Source organism: Cenococcum geophilum (assembly GCF_001692895.1).
Source record: "Cenococcum geophilum 1.58 unplaced genomic scaffold K441scaffold_68, whole genome shotgun sequence".
In the NCBI taxonomy this organism is placed as follows: Eukaryota; Fungi; Ascomycota; class Dothideomycetes; order Gloniales; family Gloniaceae; genus Cenococcum; species Cenococcum geophilum.
In genome coordinates this window covers 235,818-246,929 of record NW_027137626.1, presented here as the reverse complement: position 1 = coordinate 246,929, position 11,112 = coordinate 235,818, and positions in this window count along the sequence as shown.

The following is an 11,112-nucleotide window of genomic DNA, read 5'->3' as shown; positions in this document are numbered from 1 at the left end:
AATCGCTATTAACTTAGTTAAATACGGGGGAGTCTTAGTAAGGTAAATATAACTAATGAAATAACTTTAACCGCTAGTTAAAGTTCTTTAATATCTTTACGCCGCGTATATATACTACCCGTCTCTTTATACACAAAATTAAAACGCTCTTTCCTCTCTAAATTTTTTCCTTACTAAGGTTTTTTTATAGGGTTTTATTAAGGCTTAAGTATATAAAGGATTAGGGACGACCCTTTTTAAATAGGGGGGCATTATTAGGTAAAACCTAAATAGATAGTTATATAGCTATAAGGTATAGGCAACCCTAGGGCAACCTAGGGGTGACTTGCCTGTAAGGTATATGCGCTATATATGCCTAGGGAAAACCCTTCCTACCTTATATACAGACTCCTCCTTTTCCCTTAAGGATTTGTCTCTGTCTATATAATATACCCTATTGTTCTATTATTAGACTCCCTATCTATATTCTTACCTTATATTATATAAGAAAAGAAGGTAAGAAAATGGGGGAAAAGGGTATATATTATTAACTTAGTTACTTAGTTAATATATATACGGAGTAGAATAGAATTTAGTGTGACGGCGCTGGGGCGCGTCACCTAGTCAGGGGTTCGCTTAGGACTTGGCATGTGTATATGGACGTGGCCTCACCACCTTCTCTTGCTCCTTAGCTTAATATCTTCGTAATACAGCATTCGTTCGCTTCTCCTTGCAAGCATTCATTCAAGCCTCTGTCGAGACATTTGTTTGATAGTTCGAGCCGTTACATTTAGGTAGTAATCCTAGCAGGACTTAGTAGGATTTAGTAAAACTTAGCGGAATATAGCAGAATGCCATAGATTGTTATTAAATTGTCGTCTTATTATTAGTCATTAATTACTAAATCGGTAGAAATATATCGACCTAAATCGAAGTTCCTTACTACTATTATAATATTGTCTAACGACCTAGATTGTCTATACAAACTATATCTTAGTTGTCTTGTATTTTAAGCTCGTATATCTTATTAAACGTCTTATTACCTATTTCTCTTAACTATAACCTACTATATAACGACGTCGTCGTCATTATATTTGGACCTACCTAATATATATAAGAGAGCTTTTAGAGCCCTCTTTAATAAACGGAGTTCTTATTCCTAATCGTCCGTTTAATAGTTATAAGCCTAGGCCATCTACTGCATTATTTTTAATTCTAAAGCCTTTATTTTTATTAATTCTAATTATTATCTTAATTATAGACAACTACCCACAATAACTTCTTAACAAGAAACCCCTCCCGTTATTATATTATCTGTTATCCTTATAAGCCTAAATAATTAGGATAAATAGATTAAGGTTATTAAATTAAAAGTAAATAACAATTATCTCTAGAAGTATATTAACCTATTAATACCTAAGACTAATCTGCTATAGCTTAAAGAACCTATTTATGCCTTACCCAAGAATACTAATAGCTGGGGGAAGACAAAGATCGCGGACCTAGATAAGGAGGAAAAGGAAAAGCTCTATACGCTTAAAGCCAACTATAGGGACAATATAAAGCTATATAGAAAACAGCTATTAGCTTTTAATACGTTGCGTAGCTACATCCTAAGCTCTATCTTACGTACCTACCTTATCTACACGTTTAAATGCACTACTACCTATAACATCTTAGTATCTCTTAAGAAGAGAATTACTCTAACTAACCACGCCTAAAAGCTTTAAATAGCCACTTAATATATAAGGCTTAAGAAGGCGCCTCGGAACCAAAACTTTAAGGTCTAGTTATAAGAGTAGGAGAAGGTATATACTAAGTGTAAGGAGTAAGCTCTACCTAAGGTAGATAGTAATTATTTGGTAAAAGACTTTATATATATAGTCGAATTAATTATACTAAGCTAGTTAGAATATTAGAAGAACGAGCTTAATAAGCGTAAGTAGGAGAAGAAGACGCTTTCTACCTTCTTCAAACTAGTTAAAATATACTATAACCACCGTTGTATAGAGCTTGCCTAGAAGGGCAAAACCTTATAAGGATCCTTTAGAGTTACCTTTAAGGACAAGTCACTGAATTTGAAGCCTAAATTAAAGCCTTAATCGTTAGTAGATAAGTAGAAGAAGGAAAGGCGACCGCTACTAGAGTGCCTATGCGGAAAATATTACTACTTTAATAAGTGCTAGTATATCGTAGAGTCGATTCCTTGCCCATTATAGTTTAAACTAAGTAACAAAATTTAGAAGAAGGTAGATAAGAAGATTGCTAATATAATGCCTAAAATTAAGGCTCGTATTAAGTAAATTAAAAAGGATAATTAAGCTAATAAGAAGGACGATCAAGCTAATAAAAGGCTAAAGGATAGTAACTAGCAGAGCTCTTAAGAGCCTTACGGAAATTTTATAGTTTATTATATAGGAGCTAATAATACAGCTTCTAATTACAAGCTTCGCGATAGTGTGATTTTTAACTTAGGAACTAGCCTATACGTCTTTAACAATAAAGCAAGGTTTATTAGTAATATTAAGCCTATATTAGAACGCGTTTACACAGGCTCGTATATAGAGGAAATCATAGGCTATAGTATAGCTGTAGTTACAATTAACAACCTAAAAGGGAAGAGAAAGATACAGCTCTTAGGAGCAGCCTTTATACTAGGCTTCTATACTAACTTAGTATATCTTAATAAGCTTAATAATAAGGGAGTCTACTAAAACAATAAAGAGAACACTTTCTTTTATGGCGACGACGAGATGTACGCCTACTATAGTCGCCACTGTAGTTAGAACACTATTAAATACAATAAGCCAAAAAGTAACTTACCTAAGGCTTTATTTATAACTTAATTAAAGCTAATAAAGCATTTATTAAAGCCTCTGCTAAATTAGGCAGAAGGCTATATATAGTACTAGTAATTAGGCCATATAGGAAAAGACGTAATTAAATAACTACCTTAGTTAGTAATAATAGCTATAATTATAAAAGGCCTAATAACGGTAGAATATAAATTGTATAGAGTAAGTAAAGCTTATAAGGTGGTATCTAGAAGACCTCTAACTTAGTTACTAGTTCCTTTCTATAAAATCCACCTTAATTTAATACCCGGAATAGTCGCATTTAATAGCAATAAGTACGTAATACACTTCCTTAATAACGCGACGTGAATAAATAAAGTAGAGACAATGGCTAAGAAGTTGTCCCTTACCTAAATTGTTATTAAATATTGCAATATTATTAAATGACGATATAGCTTTAAGGTAGCCATTATCTATATAAATAGGGAGACGTTTCTTATAGGCGAATTTAAGGAATAGGTAGCTAAATAAGGAATTAGTCTTAAAAGATTAGCACCTAATACTTAATTATAGAATAGTCCAGCAGAATAACTTAAGGGGGTGATTATATAAAAGGCTTAGTGTATAAGAATTAAGGCCTATCTACTAGAGGAGCTATATTCTAAAGTTTATAAAGCAGCTGCCTATTTACTTAATTAAACGCCTAGTAGAAGACTTAGGTAGTAAATGCCTTTTAAAAAAATCCAGTTAGCTATAGGTATATCACTACTAAAACTAAATATAGGCCACCTATAAGTCTATGGCTATAGGGCCTACCCTCCCAAATATAATATTCTACGCCTAAATAAGCTTGCGCTAAGGGCCTATATAGGATATCTAGTAGGGTATAATTTAATAAACATATTCCGAATTTACATTCCTAGTTAGAAAAAGGTTATTAGAATAAAAGATATAAAGTTTAATAAGCGGTTACTTTATAATAACTTATAGCCAGATCTAGCAAATATACTCTAAGTAAGAACTAACTAAATATTAGAAATTATTAATATCTATTAAATATAGGATCTCTAAGACGAATTAGAATCGTTATCTAATAAAAGCGATAAGACTTAAGACAAGATTTAAGTTAACACTAAAAGGAAATAATAGGTAGAATCTGGTAGAAATAAGGAAGAGCCTAATATTAAGAGTAGTAAGTAACAAAATTTAAGCTCTAAAGATAACTTAGCTTTAAGGCTTTCTACCTTAAATAAGATACTAAAACCTAACTTACCGGAGCCTTTACCACCGTCCTTAAATACCTTAATAAAGAAGCCGTATTATATTATGGTTCTGACTAATAAAGCTAAGCTAAAGAAGAAAATTAATAGCGATATAGGAGAGCAAAACGTAGTTAAAGGAAAGAGACTTAAAGGACGATTAAAGATCTACGCAGGCTTTCTTGCTAAAGTCACTAACTAGAGCCTTCTAGCTTAAAAATTAGCCTTTAATATAGGGCTTACATTTTATAAAAAGCTATACTATAATTAGCTCCTACTGCCGCCTAGGAATTAAAAGGAGCTTTAAAGACATTAATATAAGAAAGAGTTTGCGGCTACTGCCTAAAAGAAATACACGGACCTTTAAAATTAAGGAACGTTTTAAGTTATTAACAAGATAATCTATACTAAAACAGTGCCTATTATCTGGGTATTTATATATAAAACTAATATTAACAGATATCTAACAAGGTTTAAAGCTTATTTTTACGCATAAGGTAATCTATAAGAGTTAGGTTATAAGGACACCTATACTATAACTTTAGCAGCAAGATTGTTTAGAGCCTTAATAGCTATTATTATAATATTTAACCTAGATTGCTAGCAAGGCAACGCTATTAATATATTTATAAACAGCGTAATTAACAAGGTTATATACGTTAAGTATCTAAATAGATTTCTAATTAAGGGTAAGTGTCTACTTCTCTAAAAAGCCCTCTACGGATTAAGGCGATTACCTCTACTATAGTATAGTAACTTAACAATAACGCTAAAAAAGAAAGGCTTAAAGCTAGTAGCGGAGGAGCCTTACCTATATCATAATAATTAGCTAATAGTCTTCTTCTACGTTAATAATATTATAGCTATATTTAAGAAGAAAGACCTACTTAAGCTCTAAACCTTTAAGGAGCACCTTATAAGAAAGTACGAGATAAAAGACCTAGGTAACCTCACCTAGTTCTTAAGAATTTAAATTATCTATAATAATAAAAATAGAAAGCTCTGGCTTAGCTAGGATTCCTATATTAATAAAATTACAATAAGCTTTAAAGTTAAAGATTATTGCAAGATATATATACTAATGGGTATTAAGGAACTTAAGCCTAATCTAGAGTAAGCCTTTAAGTAGGATACCTACGCCTATTAGAGGAAAGTTGGATCTGTGCTCTATATAGCTAATACTACTTATCTAAATATGGCGAGAATAGTAAGCAAGCTATTAGAATTCTTATAAAAATCTATTACTAATTTAAAACGCAGCTGCTATAAGGGTAATTACCTACCTTAATTAAACTAAGACTCTTGCGATTAAGTACTTAAAGGAGAATATAATAAACTAGATCTTTATAAGGACAAGTAACATATTATTTAGCAACAATTTAGTAAGCAGAAAGAGCATAGAAGGCTATCTATTTACCTTATTTGGGGGACTAATTAACTAGCAATCTATAAAGCAGAAGTTAGTAATAAAATTAAGCATAAAAGCAGAGCTCCTAGCCCTATTATATACAGCTACCAAATTAATTTAGTAGCAGCGATTCTTTAAAGAAATTGGATTTAACCCTAATAAAAAGTAAATAATATATTGCAATAACCTATAGACTATTTAACTACTAACTAAAAGCAACGCGGAGCTTAACACTAAGCTTTAATACGTTAATATTTATTACTACTAGCTCCGCTAGGAAGTTTATAAAGGAAGCATTAATATTAAATAGGTGCCTACTACGGATATAATAGTAGACGGCCTAACAAAGGCTCTGCCTCGTTAAAAGCATAAGACGTTTATTTAGTAATTAAACCTTATTAATATTAAGGATCTAATTTAATTTAATTTAAATAATATTTGGGCAAGGTAAATATATAGAGGATTTCCTTTAACTTAACACCAAATTACTATTATAACTTTTTAATATTTTTACAGCAGCCCAAAAGGCTCTATATAGCTAGGGGGGTGTGTCGACCTAAATCGAAGTTCCTTATTACCATCGTAATACTGTCTAATGACCTAGATCGTCTATACAAACTATATCTTAGTTGTCTTATATCTTAAGCTCGTATATCTTATCAAACGTCTTATTACCTATTTCTCTTAACTATGACCTACTATATAACGACGTCGTCGTCATTATATTTAGACCTACCTAATATATATAAGAGAGCTTCTAAAGCCCTCTTTAATAAACGGAGTTCTTATTCCTAATCGTCCGTTTAATAAAATAAGTAGATGTGTATAAGGTGTTATAAGGGAGTTTAATAACACTATACGTCTTATTACTTCTATAGTAAGTATACTTTTAGTATAAAGTCTTATTTATTTATTTTAACCACTATCTCTAACGTTAGTTAATACATTTTAAGAATTAGATTTCAGGTAAATAGCCTTTTAAGTTTTAAAAATAGTTTTTTTTATTTACTACTCTATACCTATAGTTCCTCTTTCTTTATTAATTAAGTAAATAGTTTAATATTCTTTAACTATTATATAATAAACCGTCTATAGTAGTTACAAATCCCTAAAAACGACCTTAACTATATAATATTCTCTAGTTCTTACCAACTTACTATAGCTTTAACTTTTTTTAGGTCTATGCTAATTCGGCCTAGTTTAATAATAAATTTAATAAAATTAGTCTTTCTTATAAAGAACTTATATCTCTTAATTATTACTAGCATTTATTCTTTTTATAGTCTCTTTAAGACCTATTTTGTAACGGAACCTTATAGTAGGAACTACGATAGGCTCGTTATTGGGCTAGGTATATAGGTAATATAAGTATAAAAGTTAACAAAGTAATAATAACTGGTGGAGTGGTTGCCCAATAGATTAACTCTAATTATATTCTAAGAATTACTATAAGGAAGGAACTATCTAGGTAGGGACTAAGGGTCCTTAAATATACAACCGTACTCCTATAAAATCCTCCTTATACGCGATATATATATGCTCTATTTACTCTATTACGGATTATATAGATCCTATAGATTATATAAATTACGTTATATAACCTTAGTTACTATTCCTTATTATATAGTTTTACCAGTTCCATTCTAGACCGTGCCTAAATTAACTAACTAGCTTCTTCCGACTCTTCCCTAAGTAGTTATAATATTATACTTAAAGCGTCCATAACACCATCTCCCTCCTTTTTATCTTCGTCCTTAAAGATTTCTAATATCTTTAAGTTATTTACTAGAGGTATAATATCTGTCTAATTAATTTAGTTAATATTATTACTTATTATACCTAAAGCAATTTCTTCTTCTTTAACCGCTCGTCACATTCGTACTATTGCTGCGATATTGTTTCTTAGTAAAATTATACTATCTCTGTATTCTCGCTGTTTAAAAAAGGGGTTAGTTTATGTTACGTTAGCGAACCCATCTTCGCAATAACCGTCTTCTTACTTAGAGTGCACTAAAGCGAATATTTATTCATTCTATAACGTTCGCTTTATCTCTAATACTAAATATATATAACCTATTACTCTTAATAGCCGTCTAGTTCCCTAATTAATTTATCTTAGGGTCTTATATTTAATCTGCCGCTACGCGGCTAGATAATAAACTATCTATTACTCTAGTAAAGTTACGCTGTTCCTATAACGTAAAACGGGTGGCTGCTAATACTTAGCAACAGGCTCTTAAGTCTCGTCTTACAGCGTCCGCTTGGTTAATCCGTCTTAAAAAGGTTTATAAGAAGGTCCGTTTTAAGAAGTAGAAGCTTATAGAATAGGGTCTATAGGAACTTAGTAATAAAAGAACGGATTCTCTTCTAATAGAGAAGGAAATAGATCCAAGTAGCTCGGCAACTGCTCTTCTTAGGTCCCCCTTAGGTGGCTTATTTTTTAGTAATTCTTTTTTATTACTACTGCCTAACCTAATCTCTTCTAATACTTTTATACCTTTCCTATAGCGTTTTTTAAATTCTTTAGTAGTTCCTAGGTAGTCTTAGTATAGCCTATCCACTTAACCTTATACTATATTTTATTATTGATATCCTTATAACTAATAATCTTTAAAACTTACTATTTGTCTTCTTCCTATCCTCTATATATATTTACTTCGTAAACTAATAGCTTAACATTCCTATATACTAGCTCTAGTATTGCGATATATTATATAAGGTAGATCTTTATTTTAGCTAGTAGGTTTAACTTAAATATAACTAGTAAAATTCTTTATATAATTTTAAAAGGTCCTAGTCTAACATAGTCTAACTTCTTACTTAGTCATTAACTGTATAATTATAGCACCTGTCATACTAACCGCGTGCTTACGCGTTTGGTACGCCGAGTACGCGTTTACGCGTTCGGTGTACTAACCACCCGCTTACACGTCTAGTGCACTCCTAAAGCACTAACTAATTAGGGGGGAGGCGCATTAGTATATAGACTACGTAGTCTGCTTTATACAATTAATAGTTACTATTATTTAAACGAGCATATAATACTATACGTATTTCGTGCCCCTAGATCTAACTCACTTATACTATTAAATTGGTACAAACACTGATTAGTGAGCGCGTATAGATTAGCAATTACTTAATACCTCCTACCGAGTAATATACGACAGCGACTACCTGTTTAGACTCCTAGTACAACCTACTAAAAGGTCGGAAGTCGGGGATTACGGACCTATTACTAACTTTATATACTTATTTAAGTCTTAGTACAGTTTACCGGAAGTTATAAACGCGAATACAGACCTATACGGAAACCTCCCCCCCTCCTACGAACTGTTACGGACCCGTTAACCCCCTTTACGGAATACTATAAGACCTCTGCCACCTGTCACGTACTATATAGTATGGCAGATATCAGTAAGCAAATCAATGAAGGTCAAAAGAAGTGAAGATAAGGAGTCGACGTTACGTCCATAAACGACGTTAACGACTATATTAGTTTTAAAATCCTTAAATACAGACACTTTAAGCTTATAAATAACGACCTGTGGGAGCAATATAAGGAAGACTTTACGGACTTTACGGAAGCTATTTTTAAGGCTTATAACCCTACTACTATCCATAACCTATAAACCCTTTTACGTTACTAAGGCGTATAGGTTAAAAGGGACAAACGAGTCACTGTTGCACGGTCTCTATACGATATACTATATAAGGAGGACCAAACGGAATGGACTAAAGAGTAGATCTTAGATTACATCAAAACTAGTAACCTTTTTGCCTCCTTTAAACTTAATAGAATCTCTAGCCTTATAGCTAACCTATTTAACCAAATTCGTTCTATAAACCTAAGCGGTATTAGAATTAATCTTACTAGCCAAATTATACCTAATACTTAAGTTACGGACCATAATACTACCGTAACCCAAATTATAGACCGTAACATCCCTATAAACCAAAATACGGACCAAACCCCTTTTGTTACTTAAGTTATAGATCTATAAACTACCTAAGTAAAGACCTATAATAAGGAGCTAGCTAACCTAGCTAAGCTCTACACCGACGAATCTAAGTATAGCGGTGAAAACGACAACTTTAACTTTAAACTAACTATCTTTACGGACCTCTGCTAGAAGGCTAATATTCCTAAATAGGAATTTAGCTAAGCCTACTCTACTATGCTGCGCGGCCTAGCACTTAACCACTATTACACTAACCTTAAGAGCAACCCCCTTGGTGTTCCCTTTAATAAGCTATACGAAGCTACCTATAACTATTTTAAAGGACCGGAATATAAGCGTAATATCCTTACCTAATGGAATGCGACCAAGCTACGGACCGTAATTAATAAGAATACTAAAAAATCGGCTATAGAGTGCCTACAAATTCTCATTAAAGACCTCCGGCACCTATAGCACGGCTTTAATACTAAGCTTCAAATAGACGACTTCTTATACAATAAACTTATTACGGCCTACTAGGAAGTAGAGCCCTGTAAGTACGCCTGCTATAAGCCTATAAATACCTTAACTAGCCTTATTAATAATCTACGCTCCTCTATTATAATATATGAAGTCTTAAACCCACTAGGCAGCACTTAAGCCTTTGTTACGGATATCTAATATCCGTAAACAGACTTAGACGTCTACTTTACGGACTACTGCTACCGCTAGCAGCACCTATACCAACTAAGTCCTACCCGTAACCCCTATAGCAACCTCCATATAAAAGTATACCCCTATAGACAAACTAGCCAGAAGTGCTTTATGTGCGGTAAGGGAGGATATTAGTCTATAAGGTATACCTAGGAAGAACGTAATAAGTCTAAGAAGAGATTTGACAATCGGATTAACTAGTTTATCTTAGACTATAAAGGAGAGGAAGTAGAGGAGTCTCTTAACGAGTTAATAGAAGCCCTTATAATTAACTTTAACTTAGATATTTAGGAATAGGAGACCTTAGAGACGTTCCTAACTACTTTTAGACCTTTTACGGACAGCTAAGCCTTTAATATTACGACCGTATTAGCCGGCCGCTCCTTTATACACTTAATTACACCTAAAAACTAGCCTATAAGCATACCCGTTAGACCCATTACGGATATTATAGACCATAAATAGGACCCATTTGCATATATCACCACTAAACGCTATACCCCTAAAGAATTCTACGGCGTTATAATTGATATAGGTGCCTCTAAGAAGTCTACTATAGGTTACGGACAATACCTTATATATAAGACCACCACAAATAATAATATGGACATTGATACTATGCAAACTGGGGCCGTAAACGTCCAATTTGGCATCGGCTTAACTGTATTAATTAGATTAGTTATAGTTAAGACTTTAATTGGCCTAGTTAACTTCTATATAGTAAAAGCGGATACCCTTTTCCTACTCTGCCTTACGGATATAGATAGGTTATAGGTATACTATAATAATATTACGGACACCCTAATTGGCCCTATAACTACCCTAGGAAGTAAGTATATCACCTTGCTAATTACACGACGATTTGGATACCTATTCCTTATATAGGGAGAGACCTTACAGACGTACATTTAGGAATCTTTTGACTATAACCCGTGCTACCTCACCAGTACGGAAATCCACCGCCTATACCGCCGTTTCGGCTACTTATTAGCTGAAAAGCTGTATAGAGTCCTTAAACG